Genomic DNA, 17,699 nt, shown 5'->3' on the forward strand with positions numbered 1-17,699 from the left:
TGTTGAGATCACAGGCTTTAAACAGAAAGGTGATTTCTGTACCAGCTCTGTTGTTGGCCAAATTCTTTAATCTTTCAGGGTCTAAATTCCCTCATGTTTCAAAATGGGAAGGCTGAAAATCCTAGCTCTATTTCACAGCATGTCTGAATTGAAAGTCTTCCCTGTGTCATAACGATGAGCAAAAAGGGAAAGGGCAGGATGCAGGGAGCCAAGACAGTAACTGAATGGAGTACTGTTCTCCTGTTCAGCTGGCTGAAAGTGCTATAGGGAACACATTTAGGGACAGTCACTGCTCCTACTTACCTTCAATAAATATAGGTTGATTGGTTTCAAGTTTACTAATCAAAGATAATTATTGCATTTGTAAGGAAAAAAATACTAAAAATTGTCATTAACCTTGTCAAATTGCTAAATTTGAAAAATGCTAGTATAATTTTCCACTTCAAAAACCAAGTTATTTTCTTGATCCTTCTCTACATTCTTTCTCTTCATAGCTGGTTGCTGAACTGCGTATTACCTTTTTAAATTCTGCATCTTTGTTTCAGAGCATACCTTCATTTGCATTTCTAAAATCAGATGTTCCTTTCACATAACACAGTATCTTAATTAAAATATTAAAGGATGTGTTTTGAATGAAGAGAATTTACACCGCCATAAAAATGCTTAGAGTGATGCAGGATGTTTTCTTTTTATATTTCAATGATGCTTTCTCCCAAAATTATTTCTAGATATTTAGTTAACCCTCTCAGTTTTTAAGGGTGAATTTAAAAATATGGAAGTGGAGTACGAAACTAAAAGAATTATAATGAATAGAAAATAATTTGGGAGAAAATATTTCAATGTCCTTACTTTCTGATTAATCCTCAGCAAAGTGTTTGGTTTTCCTGATTGATTGTTTCATTCAATCTTCATAGGCAGGAATAAAGCTGGACACATTTTTGGCTCATAGCTCATTGTTCTTAATCTCTGGAAATTTGCTCTTTTGCTACATTTCACTTTCTTTTCCTTCCCTGATCTTTGTCCTCAACGCATAGTCTCTCTCTGAAATGTTTGAAGTGCACTTTTAAATATTTATAAATTCTTTAAATATCTATGTGTCTATATGTATTTAAAGCTCAATGGTGCCTTACTGTGTTTCTTACTCTCCTTACACAACACTGAATTGAGGTCTGGCTAGCATTGCTGAATGCACCTCTTGTTTGCTGCTTTAAACAGCATTCAATTATATTGTGTTCATCATACTACAGGGTAGATATCTGAGCTTCTTTAGCTTCCTGCTCCTCCCTACAACACAGTGACAGACATTATTACCTGAGTCTCTGGCCAGAGACCAGGCTCTGAGAAGGTCTCAACAGAGCAGATTTGGCCCCTCACCTCAAAAGATCCAAACAGCAGAGAAATGGGTCACGGTGAAGCAGGGAAGGAATATAGTTCAGTTTAGTCAACACTGGGAACAAAAGGAGGAATAGGCCTGAGCCCTGTCTTAGACATTCTAGTAGCCCCAGGATTGTGAAGGGGAAGTACACTGGCAAGGGCAGAGAAGAATGCTCATTTAGCAGCCTTGGTCCCCTTGATCACCGTCTCAGGGCTGGCCAGCAAGTCCTGCTGGCTCTAGGGAGGTCTCAACTGAACTGCTTGGATGGAAAGCAGTTTCCATCATGGGATATTTATATGCAAGGCTCACTTTTCCTGGAATTTAAGATAAACTGAGGAGAAGAAATGATGCAAAATAATGTAGGGCAACAGCAAATGACAGTTAATGTCCTAATCATCTAAGTGGAGCATCTCTTTAGCCAAAGGATTGGAAGGGGACAATTTCAAAGGTGCCCCTATTATTCTACTACAATACCCTGGAGAAGCCATGTATAAACGGTAGGTCACAGAGCACACACATTAGTAATTTAACTAAATCTTCCAATGTGACTTCCCAGAATGGCTGAATCAGTTTATTCAGCTATAGTTCTCATCTTGCCTCCTTCTTCAGAAGAAAGTCCTGCCATTCCCTTCTTTAGGTTCTGTTATTCTAAAGGGAACAAATGGAATCTCCTGGATTCAGTTGCTGCATCCACACACAGTTCCTTAGGCATCTGCACTGATTGAAACCAGGCTCCATCACTCACACACACACAGTGACCTCGGGCAAGTTGCTTAACCCCTCTGCCCTCACAACATCCTCTGTGAAGAGTAGCAGAGTATCACTAGCAGAATTCACATGAGCTCTGTGAAAGGTAAACATATATATTATATCATATATATTCAAAGATAAAGAAAAGTAGAACCATATCTGCTTTGTTATGTACTATTAAAACGGCACTATTATTTTATCCATCACAATATAAACTACAAAAAGCAAGGTTTCCATTTACCTAATGTTTTAATTGCAATGCCTGAAAGACTATTTTTTCATGATGAAACACATTGGTGATGTCAATTATTGCTTTCCTGTAAAACATTTGCCTCAATCATGATATGTCACTTTTAATACATTAAAGAATTCTACTTTTCTGATGTTTTTCTCTACTGTACAGGTATAGATACAGAAAAATCATCTACCAAAGGCAAAAGTGAAAAAAAAAGAAAACTATAAATCAAGATATACTTCTCACATGCATGCTAATCTACCCTCCTTTGTCTAGAGAAACATGGCCATGATTCTTATCCAGGAATTTTCCATAAACTTTATTGTATTTTGGAGCTTTCTTTCCTATTCTACAGCACTTTTACTGTTGGCCTATGTGTGGGGGATAGTCAGTAATCTGGTTTAATTTATCCCGAGTTCTATTATAGTTTCAAATTTGCAGGTGACAGAATGATAAGAGGAATTATCACTTTATTAATTGCAAGAATTGAAATTCAGCATGGGGCCCCGCCCTCACATAGTAGGTTGAGCTTCTTTTCCTACTTTTACTTGGCCCAAACTCACTCTGCAAAGCCTGTTTCTTTTCCTACCTTTAATAAGATTTTGTTACCATTAAAAAAGAAAAGAACTGAAATTCAAGAAGCATTGAGTAGATTTAACAACAAAATTCAATTTAGTACAACTTGAAAAGTGAGGTATTAGAGTTATAGTTACAATTATATTATCAATATATTGAATATGCAGTAATTAATAGCACATTATGTCAAAGGATTAGGAGAGTTTGAGTATATAATGATATTGCAATGCATTGTAGATTCTAAAATAACAATCTATTGAGGCATCTGCTTCTGGTAAACTAGATATTCAGATACAACACTATATTAGCAAAAGAGGGTCAATTGGCACAGCCATTATGAAACACAGCATGGAAATTTCCCCAGAATTAGAAATAGAAATACAATGTGATCCTTTAAGGTCACTACTGTGTAGATATCTGAAGCAAGTGAAATTCAATATGTCAAAGAGATATCTATATTCTCATGTTTATAGCACTACTATTTAGGATAGTCAGAAAATAAAATTAACCTAATCATCCATCAACTGATGAAGGGATAAACAAACATGGTACATGCACACAAAAGAATAGTATTCAGCCATAAAAAGGAAATCCTGTCATTTGTTGTAACATGGATAAACAGAAAGACTTTGTGTTAAGTAAGAATATCAGACACAGATCTCAATCATATGTGGAATTTAGAGATAAAGAAGGGAAACAAATACAGAGAAAATCTAAGTGCACAGATTCAAAAGTTTCTTACATACTGAAGAAAGAATTATTTAGAAAATCCATCTCAGAAATTATCCAGAATTCAGCACAGAATCACTTCTGAAGAATATGTAAGGCAAAATTTAAAAAAAAACAAAAAAAAAACAACCTTTAAGTAGAAACTGTAAGGAGAGTTCCAAGAGAAAGAACAGGGAGTACAAGAGGAAAATTTCTTTTAGGAATAATAATTAGGAATTTTAGAGCAGATGAAATACATGAATGCACAGATTGAAAAGAAGTTTCTATTTTTCCATTAGATTATATGTAGGTAAAATAAATGCTAGAAATTTTGAACTTCAAGGAGACAGAGAAATTGGCAATCATACTAATCAAGAAATAAATTTACCGTCATCCCATTCTCCTAGGGCAGAGAAGCTTAGCCAGTCCCAGCACCCAGAAGAGAGCTCCCCCGCAACGAATCTACACTCCTAGGGCAGAGCAGGTGAGCCGCATGGGCACCAGAAGCACACCCCGCCACCCCACCGTGGAAATGAGAAGACATGTAAACAAGCCTCGAAAACAGACTTCCGGATCACCTACAGCAACCCCAAAGGAAAACAAGATGGAACAATCTGATACTCAATCACCTGGACTCTCTGAACTGGCAACAAAAGAGGATCTGGGAAACATGAAATCAGAAATAATTTCTCAGATAACAGCAAAGATTGTGTCCCTAGTGCAAGACATGATTAATAAATCTAGAGAGGACACAGATAAAAAAATAGAAGATCTGAGGAACATGATGGAATCCCAACATAGGAAACAAATGAAATCCATAAAACAGATGCAATAGATTTCCAGGAGATTAAAAACTCCACTGAAAGTCTGTGCAGCAGAATGAACCAATGTGAGGACAGAATTTCAGGTATAGAAGATAAGATTCCAATTAGTGACCAGGAAAAGAAAAATTGCTTTAAAATTGTATTGTAAGGGAACATGAGAAATCAATCCAGCAGCTGCTAGACAATGTGAAGAAGAATAACATGACTGATCAGAGTCAATTAAGAAAGAGGAAAGAGTGCAGATGACATAAAAAAAAACTGTTCACAAAAGTGATGGCAGAAAACTTCCCAAGCAGGGGAAAAGATCTTGACATACAGATAAGTGAGGCGTATAGGACTCCAGCTAGCCTTGATCAAAAAAAATCTACACATAGGCATATAATAGTTAGGATTCCAGAAATCCAAAAGAAGAACAAACTTCTACAAGCAGTGAGAGAAAAGAAACAAATCACATACAAAGGAAAGCCCATCAGAATCACAGCAGACTTCTCAACGCAAACCCTCAAGACAAGAAGAGCTTGGAATGATGTATTTCAAGCCCTAAAGGAAAATAGCCTCCAACCCAGATTGATGTACCCTGCAAAACTATCTTTCAAAATTGATGGAGAAATAAGATACTTTCATGACAAAGAGCACCTCAGGAACTTTATGAATACCAAACTGGCACTCCAAAAAATTTTAGACAATGCACTAGGAAAAGACAATGAGGATTACAAACCCCAGGAAACCCAGCAGAATGAATCCATTGGGTGTGACAAATTAAACGCAAAGGGGGAGAATCCAACAAAAAGAAAAGGTCATGAAAAGGCTTTTAAAACTTTTAACTTCATCTCCCTAATGAGGGTATAATTCAATCTTGTTATTGTACTGATTAGAATTTCCTAATTCTAGAGTTGCACACCTTTCCTTGTGCTATACTGGCTATTTATCATCTTCTTATGTCTACTTTTTAATTGGGTTGTCTATTAATGAGCTCTAAGAATTCTTTATACATTCTGGTCATAGGTTATATGCATTGTAAATATGGTCTGTTTAAGGACTACTTTCCATTTTAATGATGTCATTTAAAGTTCTAAATTTTGATGGAATCTCATTTATTAATTTTTTTCTTTTAGATATCATGTTTTTTGTATCCTAGATAGTTCTTGCCTACCCTGAATTCATAAACATTTTCCCTTATAATTTCTATTTAAAGTTTTATACTTTTAGGCTTTCATATTTAGGTTCATAGATCCCTTCAAGTTATTTTCATGTAGGGAAATAAAGAGTTGAGGTTAATTTTTTATATACAGATACCAGGTGTTCTAGTGCCATTTGCTGAAAACACTATCTTTTCCTTGGCTCTTGAATTGAGTTTATATTCTATAAAATGCTAATGTTAAATAATCTTTCAAAACTCAGTGGACCATATATGTGTGGTTCTATTTCTAGATTCTCTGTTTTATTCCAATGACCTATATGTCTTTCCTTACACCAACACTGCCTTGATTACTGTCGTTTTAGAAGAAGTCTTAAAAGTAGGTACTAAAGGTCTTCCAACACTGGGGTTTTTTTTTGTCTTTTTTAACTTTTCTAGGTCCTTTGTACTCCTACATAACTTTTAAATTTCAATATCCAATTCTTCATTTATAGCAAGTATACACAGACATGAATTTTTATATATACCTTGTGTTTTCTAATCCTGCTACATTCAAATACAAGTTCTAGGGGTTCCTAGAAATTTCTTAGTATTTTCTCTGTAGATGATCATTTCATCTACATATAAAGATTTTGCTTCTACCTTGCCAATCCTATCCTAATTGTGTCATTTTATTGCCAGACTATTTTGGTGGGCCCTAGGTTTCAAAGTTTAATGGACAGATAAAGAATAAGGATATCTGCCCTTGTTCCCCACCTTAAGGAGAAAGCATTGTATCTTTTCCATTCATATAAGGCATTCTTGCTGGAAGTATGGGGTACATGTCTTTAATCTGTTGAGAAGTTTCTGTTCTACTTCTAGTCCCCCAATAGCTTTTTCTATGAACAGCTGTAGAATTTAGTCCATTACTTTTTCTCCAACTAGTGACAGGATCATATGGCTTTTTCTTTTCCTCTGTTAAAATGATGACTTTTGGGGCTGGATCTTCCAATGCTGAACCAACACTGCCATCCGTATAACAAAACCACTTTCTACATCCTGCCAGATCTGACTTCTAAAAGTTTGTTTTGTTAAACAAATTTCTATCTATATTCATACTTTTTTCTTCTATTATCTTTATCCAGTTTTAAGATTAGCACAATGTTGAGTTCCTAAAATGAGGGGAGAAGTGTTCCTTCTTTTTTCTGCTTTAATTGTTTGATATAATTTATCAGTTAAAATGTATATGAGCCTGCTGTTGTCATATAGGTAGGTTTTCAAGCTAGGAATATACTTTCTTTAATAGGTGCTGTTCAAATTTTATATTTCCTCCAGAGTTAGTATCATTAATTTGTCTTCCAAGGTACTTCATAGAAGTTGTCCAATTTATTTCAAAAACGATTTTTGTAATATACTTTCTATATCCTTTTAAATTCTGTAAAATCTGTGGTAATGTCCCCTTGATCTTGATAATGTAATTTAAAAAATGTATAATTGATATTGTGTAATAGGATGAAAAGGTCTATAGGAGCAGGGAAAGTGGGAAGGGTAGGGGAAAAGAAAAAAGGGAAATGAAAAAATGTGAGAAAAGGAAAAAAATGGATACAAAATATTTGCAAATAGGGAAGGGTGGAGGGGGTGAAGGGAGGGCAGGGGAATGGGGGAAAAAATAAGAACCAAGATACTCATGTAATGGTACAAGATCCCAATGACTAATGTAACTGTGTTTTATACCTAAAATGTACCAATAAACTTAATGGGGAAAAAAAGAAATAAATTTACTCAATAACAGAGAAAATTTAATGACAGTTTGCACAATGTTTATATTTAAATAAAGAGGTCTCCATATCTGAAATTTATCTATGAGAATGCCTACAATATTTTTGGTGAGAAATATTATCTTTACACTGCAGGATTGTGTAATTAATAACAGTTTTTGCAATAATATGTTGTAAATAACTATCCTAAATGATTGACATTTTTATGGTTTTAGAATTATTTTGTAAGATTCCTATGAAAATGATGATGAGTAAAGTGAACATCCAAAATTAGGATATGACTATAAATGCATTTTTATTGAATGAATGGAAAGCAAAGAATTTGATGACAGTTTTTATTTTCCTCTGCACTATGTTAAATTTCTATGAGAGCTTTTTATATTAGGCAAGGTCTTCCTTAAAAAATTACCTTTGATTTTTAGTTTTGGCTCTGACATGTAAAGAGCTTGGAAGTTGTCACTCCTGTCTTCATAGGTACAAAGGTGAATATATTGAAAATTAATAAATTTTCTAAGACTCATCAAAAAATTGTGGTCACAGGGCAAACTACCACTATGCTATATAACAGACAGTCAAATATAGTGGATTGCAGCCAAGGTCAGTTAACTTAAGCACCAGTTACAGACTCCAATGATTTATAAGAATACTTAAATGGTAATTTTCATGTTTAGTTGGAGGCTGGGTTGGACTGGCTTGAGGATTAGAAATTCTAAGGGATCTAATCTCATGGGGATCCAGGAAAAAGAAAAATAATCTTTTAAAAATATACAAACCATTATCCATATTAAAGGTCCACTCTTTAAACTACTTTTCTAGATCCTTATGTGTCCTGGAAGAACAATTAGCCAACATAGCATTCCCATCTCATACAAAAGAAGGAAAGAAATGGCATAAAAATGCTTCTTAGTATCACAGCCTAGGGACTCAGGACAAGTAAGAGGTGAGATTTAGCTTTAAAATTGTAAGATTCTTCTGTTTCCTAATACATTATCACCACATCAACTGCTCCACAAAAAGAACAATGGATTGGAACAGAGAGGGATATGAGACATAGACTCTAATTAAGAATGAATTCTTAGAGAAATCCAAAGAAATAGAAGAGAACAACATATTAGGAAATCAGAAGAAATGGAATTGCATGATACAGCCACCACAACAAATATTAAACATGGCCCTGGTCATAGCAAGATTAAAATAAATTATTAAATAAAAGCCTAATTACTTCAGTTTGTATCACCCAATATGTCTTGTGTGGCTTTCAATAACAATAACAGCAAAAAAAATTAAAAATCATGAAAAAAGACAAGGAAAACAGTGTGAAAAGTTAAGACAAGAATCAGAACGAGACTCAGATCTAACATACATTGTGAAATTAGTAGAAAATTAAGTTTAACAATTGATTAATATATTAAAACAGTAGACAAGATGTATGAATGGATGAGTAATATAGAGAGATTTTAAAAATCTAAGAAAGAAACGAAAAGAAATGCGATATATCAAAACTCATGTAACTGAAATGACAAATGCCATTGATGGGCTCATCAATAGAGTATAAGCCACCAATGAAAAGAATTGCTGAGCTCAAAATAGGTGCATAGACAGTGCTTAAACTGATGTGTAAAGACAAAAAAAAAATGAGAACAAAAGGAAAAAGAACAGAATATTCACAACTATCGGACAATTACAAAATGTATAATTACATATAACAGTAATACCAGAACAAAAAGTGTGAGAGAAAGCTGTACAGAGCTGGAAGGAATGAGGATACAACCATTTTGGATGACAGTTTGTAACTTTCTTACAAAGTGTTGTCATATGATGCAGCAGACTTATTTCTAGGTATTACTCAATGGGTTTAAAAAACTTATATTCACATATAAATATACACATGAATCCCTACATAAACTTTATTCAGAATTGCCAAAATCTTTGCCTGAGAGAAAAATTAGGATTAATCATAGAACTCCTGAAATTAATAAAGTATGGGCATTTATCTTAGCCACCTGATAACATATAAGTCCAATTCAGTTTTACTATGATGATGATTCTACTTTTGCTGAAGATTTGCTTCTCTATGATGACAAGATAGAAATTCATCAGAAAATGATGAATACTGTGGTTTCCTCTTTTTGCAGTTCTTTTCATCACTAATTTGGAAGTATTTGAGTCCTGATTTTATGTTTTCAGATTCTGTCCTGACTTAAGCACTCATTTTAACCACTCACTTCCTATGACTTTTTTCAAATAAGGAAAGTTCAGTATGCAAAACCATATTTCAGGTGTTCAGAGAGGATCAACTACAAGGCTGAAATATCTGTACTATATAGAGTAGGACCACAATATAAGTAGATTTCATGCATTCAAAGAGTAGCTTCTTCACTGTACCACTTTCAGAGATGATTTCATTACTTCATGTTTAAATAAGGTAACATTTCTGAAGAGTCAATTCATTCAGGTTTTTTTCAAGATGCTTCTATGATTTCAACAAAAATAAAGTTATATTTTAATAAATATTTTTACCTAAATATCCATTCAGTGCTTAAGTAAATCTAGGGGAACCATAATAATACCAGACATCTCCTATATAATTATGTACAGTAAGCCTGTCTGTACTCATTTCACTATGACCAATTTTGCTGAATGAATCAATAAGATGAGACTCATAACTCTTTTGAAGTTAAAAGAGTAATTTTTATCTGTCAGAAGTATTAAAGGATATGTAATCAATTTTAAAATTCTATTTTTCCATAAATCTTTAAAACTAAAACATTAAATTTACTATATACTAGATATAAAAGAGCATAGGGAAAAGAAATATAGATTTTATTAGTTACTTTTCTTATCACTGAGACAAAATACCTGACACTCAAACTTAAAGGGGAAAGGGTTTATTTAGCTCAAATTTTGGGGGGGGTTCAATCAGTAATCAGCTGGCTTCAAGGCAGGGTGGCACATGGCAAAGGGGCAAGAGTTCATGGCAGTGAAAGACAGGCAAAGCAACAAGGAAACTGAATGGCCTCTTTTTGCCCCTTTTATCCTTTCCAGCCTACTTAGGGTGGGTAGTTAGACCCTTGATCCTAGTGCCCTAGAGCCTAGCATTGCACCATGAATCAATGACACACTAAATACAGCCGCTTCTGAAAAAGCCCTACCTACAACTCCATAAGGCTTTAGGGAGACATCTAGACTTATACCATAACATTCTTCCCCTGGCCCCCAAAGACTCAGGCACATCCCTTTATGCAGAAGGCATAAAGTCTGTGTCCAAAAGTTGATGAAGTCAACAGTTTCAGCATTGCTGAAAAGTTCAAGTCCAAAGTTTCTCCTGAGATTTAAGGCAAACTTTTAGCTGCAAGCCCCTGCACAAATGAAAAGAAAATAAAACACTTCCATCATTCAATCCCACAAGATAGACATTACCACTTCAAAAGGTACAAATAGGGGCATACAAAGGAATGGGACTAAGCAAGTCCAAAATTCAGCAGGGCAATAATTAAATCCCACAGTTGCACTTCCAGCATCCCTGGTAATGTGTGACAAGTTGTGAATGTCAAAGGGCTCGGGTTCCTCCACCCCTATGGCACTTCTGGTAGTTGTAGGTTCTATGACTTCTCGCTTGGCCAGCTCTGATCCCTCCTTTCAGTTTTCCTCAGACAATCCACATTCCTGGCTTCTCTAAACTCTTGAGGTCTCCACTGCACCTTTGGCTTCACACTCAGGGTCACACACCTCCCTCTCAAGGCCATACTGCCTGGCCTTCTGAAATCTGGGTGGAAGACTTCCTGACCCCACAACTTTTGTGTTCTGTGTGTGGCTAAAATCAGCACCATGTGCATGATGCCCAGGTCTGCTTCCCACTGAAGCAATAACCAGGCTTCCTACTCTCTTGGTTGTAGGGGTCCAGTGCCTATTAACCAAATCCCAAGGAAAAACTTCCTGAGGCCACCATCATTCTGGAACATGGTGCTCTAAGGATCTCTTCTCAAGCCAAAGTCCTCCACTTTTGCAATTTTGAGCCTGCAAAGGGTGGAGTCCTGCTCCTTCCTGTGATGTCCTCATGCCATGTTTTCTATTCTCCTGTTCCTTCTCAGCAATCAAGATCTCCTGTGCTCTATCTTTTCAGTCCACAGCTTTACTAGAGCTTTCTTTCTTGCTGAACTCAAAACATTTTAAATCATTCTGCTGGGGTCTTTGCTCTTCATTGTCAACATAAATCAGGCTAAAAGACCCCCAACAGTAGTCATGCCTCAACATTAGACTGTTGAAATTCCTTCTGCAAGATTAATTAGTCCACTGTCATTAATCTCAGTCTCAGGCAAAGTCTCTGGACATGAGCAAAATGCAGGCAAACTTTCTGCCAAGGTATAACACACATTGTCTCGAGTACAACAGCCAATTCAGTCCTTCTTCCCAGCAAAACCTCCAGAGCCTAATCTTTACCAGTTTTGTGGTCTTCTTATGTTTGACCAGAATCCCTCACATAGTAGAACCTAGGGCATTCCAGCTCTACTTTTTCAGCCAGCATCACCGAACCTTTCCAAACCCTTCCCACCAGCCACTCCCAAAGGTTCCTGAACTACATGGCCAGATATAGTTACAGTAACAACCCCACTTTTCTGGTACCACATTTCTGTTTTAGTTACTTTTCTCTCATTGTTGAGACAAAATACCTGACACCCAAACATTAAAGGCAGAAAAGGTTATAGTCTCACAGTTTGTAGAGATTTCAGTCCACAGTTGTCTGGCTCCAAGGCAGGGTGGTACATAGTAAAGGGGCAACAGTTCATGGTTATGGAAGAAAGCAAAAGCAACAAAGCAAGTTAATAGTGTCTTTCTGCCCCTTTTATCTTGTTCAGCCTACTTAGGGCAGGTAGCACTCACACCCTTAATCCTAGTGTCCTTGAACCTAGCATTGTACCATGAATCAATCACACACTCTAGATCCAGCCATCTTTGAAAAAATTGCACTTACATAAGGCTTTTGGGAGGACATATAGACACAAGCCATAATATATGTACACACATATATTGCCACGCCTGACATAGAGTAGACCCTCTCAGCAAACATGCCATTCTTAGTAAACAATAGGAAACCACTAACAGGACATGCTGTCCTCAAATGAAAACAGAACAGATGGACATAAAGAAAATTTAGGACAGGACATACAATCTCCGCTGGTGCTGAGAAGTCCAATATTATCTACACACCTGCACTGACTGTCCTGGGAACCTTGACCACAAGCATCCCATCCGAGATTTCTTTAAGACAGCATCCACCCCCCTCCCCAAACCATATAAAAACTTTGCTTCTTCTCTGACCAACTGTTGACATCTTTCTTGATCTCAGCCTGTCTGTACCCACACAAAATAAAATCAGCCATGATCACACCAAGCCTGTCTATGTGATCACTTGTGCACAATTTGCCACATTTGGTTCCAGGATAGTGTACTCCTCCTTGCAGGGCCTTACATCCTATCCCAAGCTTTAGTCCTACTGAGGCCACCTCGTGAAATTGGCCCCTGAACCTTGTTCCAGTGCTATGGGCAACCCCCACCACTCCAGCCACTTCAGATTGGATAAGGCTTTCTTCCTGCCTCTTAGCTACCATGGCTCTACTTTTCCACCCTCCACTCACTGGACAGAGAGTAGCTCGTCCTGCCTTTTGTGCTGTTTATATCCAATGCTGGTCATGCAGTACTCCTGGAAGAACTGTCTTCCCTTGGTGTCTGGCCAACCATGGAGATGTTTGCCTAATATTTTCTTTCTAATATTTTTCTGTAATATCACATGGTCACAGAATAAACTAGCAAATGTCTCACAATGGCCAGAAAACAACACTTTCAACTTCTCTATTTTGCAGAACTTAGAAAACTACTCCCGGGGGCTGAACAAATGGTTCAAGGTGCCCTATATCCAGGCAGTCCTTATACTCCATAATCTTCCCTCTTTGTATGCCTCCTGTGATTCCTCTCAAATCCTTCTTCTTTTCTTCCTGTCTGCATTCCCTCTACCCTTTGCTGATTCCTCCCTACAACAGATCTGACGGACCTTGTTCACTCTTCGCATCTCCCCACACCTCCTGCAGCAGCCCCTGTCACCACTCCTTCCCCTTCCCCAGAGCCTACTGCCACCGCAACAAATACAGCCACTTTCCTTCCCAGACCCTCCTGCTGTGGGTGCTGACTAAGCCACCCCTTCAAAGCTTTGCCCCCCACAAAGCTTCCTGCTGGTGCTAGTCAGCCTCTTGCTGAGCCCTCTGCTGCTGTCCCAAACCAGTCCTCTGCTAAACTTCCTGTCTACCCAACACTTACCCCCTGATTCAAGAACTCCTCTATAGACTGTGCCAGACACCAACCTACCTCACACCCATTTCAGATTATGATTTGGCCCAATGCCACCTCTGGCCCCTCACTTTTTCAACTTCTCCAAACCCTTGTCCCCCCCTCTCAGTTTCTACTCTTTGAAGTTGCAGGGGCAGAGGGAATAGTTAGAGTTCATATTCCTTTCTCTTTGACAGACCTCTCCCAAATTAAACAGTGTCTGGGCTCCTTCTCCTCCAATTCCAACCAATATATCTAGGGTGGACCAATATTTTGGGCTGGGTCTCATGGCTTCTTCCACTAGCCAGACCTCTTGTCTATCATTCTCCTCCTTCTCTTTAGACCATCCCTCCTCAGACTTCTCTCACAATTCTTACAGGAACATGTTCAGGAGATCACCAACTGGCAGATGCTAACCCTGACCACTCCTTGATATACCACTGTTCCCCCATATCTCTCTCCTTATTAGGCTGCCCACACCATCCATTTTTTCATGCACAAAGTACCCATGAGAAATACTACCCACTTTCCTGCCCTTCTCTGTACATAACGACAAAAAGATGGGAATGTCATACTTGACATGGGTGAGGCCTACTCAGCAAATGTTCCATTCTCAACAAACAACAGGAACCCACTAAAGGGCCATGCTGTCCTCAGTAAACAGAACACAGGCCCATAAGAAATTCAGGATAGGATATATAATCTCCCTGGTGCCGAGAAGCAGACATTATCTACACACCAGCACTGAGCATCCCAGGAACCTCACCCACAGGCGTTCCGCCCCAGATTCCCTAAGATAGCATCCCCCTTCCCAAACCCTATAAAAGCTTTGCTTCTTCTCCAGTCAACTGCTGACATTTTTCTTGATATCGTCCTGTCTGCACCCAGACAGAGTAAAATCAGCCTTGTTGCTCACACGAAGCCTATCTGGGCGGTCTCTTGTGAGCCATTTGTCAAATATATATGTATGATATTTTCCAGTGACAGGGTTTCCACTTGGAAAGTTGTGTGTCTTTTGATATTTGTATTAGAAATTAATCTTTTAAATATTTAAATACATTTAGCATTTGGAGAACATTTTGATATTCCAAAATGATAGTCAAGTATATTTTTACACTCAGTATCACAAATATACCTGATGAAATTGTTCATGTTTTAAGTTTTAACATAAATAAATAAACAGTCCAAAATATTTACTGAAGGGGAAAATACAAAATAATTATGTGAATAGATGATAAAAGCGTTGAAGAGTGCAAGAGAGTGAGAGTCTGATTTAGATCAGTTATGAGGACAGATAGCAGAGTTGATGTTGGCATGTAGGAGTTATTTCAGTGTTCTATTTTGTCTAAGAATCTTCCTGTGCCCTGTCTTGTAGCTAAATATCTTGTTGTGCCCTGTCCCACTGCAGAAAATCAACACTCATGTTTGTTCATTTAATCCATTGCCACTTGATTTAACTCTATTGGAAATCCCTCCTATGTAAATTCCTATACTCTTTTTTTGTTTTAACTACCCTTAAGCTTTGTCATTATGTCTAAGTTAACTTACACTCTTATTGGTATTTTGAAAGAAATTAGATTCACCAGTATCTATAATTTGAAGCATACAAAAAATAGAAAGAAAAAAAGCTACAATATATCACCTTAACCCACAGCACCATCACTATTAATAAGCTTGATATGTCTCTATTTTCTAAATGAAATTGAGATGCATTTACAGTTTTTTCCCCTAGAATCCTGTTTTGATTCTTGAATTTGCACTTCCTTCTACACAGTGGTTTCAGAGTCATCATGTGATTTCCTCTTCTAGAACTTAAACCATTTCTCTTTAAACATCTATCTATCTAATCTCCTACATTCAGCTTCCCACTCCTGGCCCAACCTGAGTAGATTTTAAATTCTATCAAAGCAAGGACTCTTTCTGTCTTGTCCTCCACTATATTTCTTGCAACAAAACACTTTGCACATAGTAGGGCCAATACATATTTATTCCATATGTGGATAATGATCATAAAGCGTGTATCCTCCTTTTGTAATTAGCATAGTAACATTAAATATTTCTCCATAGTACAGTATTTACTGTTTAAATTTTTATGTGGTCTACCATATGTTCATTTCATAAAAATAAATTTCAAGAGTGTTGGACTCTTTGACTTATGTTTATCACCACTATGAACCAGCATTATTTCCATCAATTCCTACTATAGTCCTTTACTTCTTTATCATTTGTATAAAATGCATCTAAATCTTTGTAAAAAAAGACAGAAGCTAATTCTTAATTCAAGTTCCAATGAGCATAGCACATCTAATGAGAAATATCCTGAAAATTTCCCTGTGGTTTTTGATGATTGTTGGTTTAGTTTGTAATGTAATGGTTCTGCAGTGTACACTGAGACATTCATTCTTTTTTTTTTTTTAAATGACCTCCAGTTAAATTTTAAAATTATTTTCTGACTCTAATTGCTGCATTTTAAACAAACATAATGAATAGGAAAATAATAAAATTGCTATTTTTGAATTTGTTGTCTTTATTTTAGTATCTAGTGATGATTGTGTATACATTCACCAATATGATTAATATAATTTATGATAATAAGCTGCTGAGACCCCTGTTTAGTGAAATGAACAACCAGGTAAACTAAAAGATAATACATACTTTCGATCAGTGCAATTAATAAATATATGTGATGTATGAAAAGATAAAAGATTGTTATTATTTTAGAGGCTTGTATCTGGGAAGGTTCTACTGTAGGTAACTATAACTGGAGACATGGACAACAATTTACTTGATGTATAATGGCAGATTTATCACATTTTAAACATATTTTTTATAGCTGCAGCATATAGGAGAAAAAATAAATATTCTTATTTTTCTTAGAGTGATTAATGGTACTCAACCAAGCTCATTTTGTATAGAATAGAGGAGGGATAATTTGAGTTAACAACATGAAATCTTAGTACACCAAAATATCTCAAAACTAAGTTATCATATGGATAACTTATCAAGTGTGCAAATATATATAAGCATTACCTTGAGTCACATTTTAAAATATGTTTGGAAGCTTAATGAATTGTTAGGCAATAACAGAAAAGGAATTCATTTTTCATATGGGACTTTTTAAAAAGTACCTTAGTAATATATCTTTCATTGGAAGTTCTGAGCCTTTTAGGTAAATATTTTTACCTGAGTATATCTTAAACTTATTTTTAGCAACATCTTCAAAGTAGGGGCAGATCAAAGTGCTAGGGTGCTAGATCAAAACAAGAAATGCCTTTTAAAAAATCTATTTTTGCTATAGTTCAAAACAACATAATAAATATTATCTCATCAACATCATTGTGAAAAAGCAAAATTTTAACATTGACCCTCTCATATACTTACCCTGAAGAGCAAGAAAACTTTGCAAAAAATTTTTAAAAAAGAATCTGTGCCATTTCAAACAGTGAAGAAAATAGCAAATGCTGCAAGTATAAAAAATAAAGAAATATAATGGAACTACTTGTACAGCCTCTGTGCATTCTTGCATTTTAGCACTCACTCAGTTAGATTGAGATGGTAACACTGATATATGGATTTACTGTACCAGGAACTTCTAAAGGAAAGGACATTGTCTTTCTTTGTTTCACTAGTGCCTTGAACAAATATCTGCCTGACAATAGCTTCTTAATGTTTAAATACTTAAAGAACTGAAATTAAAAGAGAGAGGGAGAGAAGGAGAGAGAGAGAGAGAGAGAGAGAGAGACACAGAGGCACTTTGAGAGTAGAGTATTTTTGAATCATTACATCATGGACAAGATAGAACTTTGTCTTATAGTTAATTTTGTTTTAAGTACAGCCTAAATGACTTGTAAATGGTCAACTAATTAAATAACATTTGCTCCACTTAAAAAAAAAAAACCTCACAGAATACAAAACTTTCAGAATACAGAAACAACTGAAAGTGACACTATCAAATTTAAGACATGAAGCCTAATTTAATGTTTAGTTTTCCTTAAAACCAAAATCATGTTTCATT

Source organism: Heterocephalus glaber, unplaced genomic scaffold (genome assembly GCF_053883595.1).
Source record: "Heterocephalus glaber isolate CG9 unplaced genomic scaffold, H.glaber_assembly_v1.0 deba00001586, whole genome shotgun sequence".
NCBI lineage: Eukaryota > Metazoa > Chordata > Mammalia > Rodentia > Bathyergidae > Heterocephalus > Heterocephalus glaber.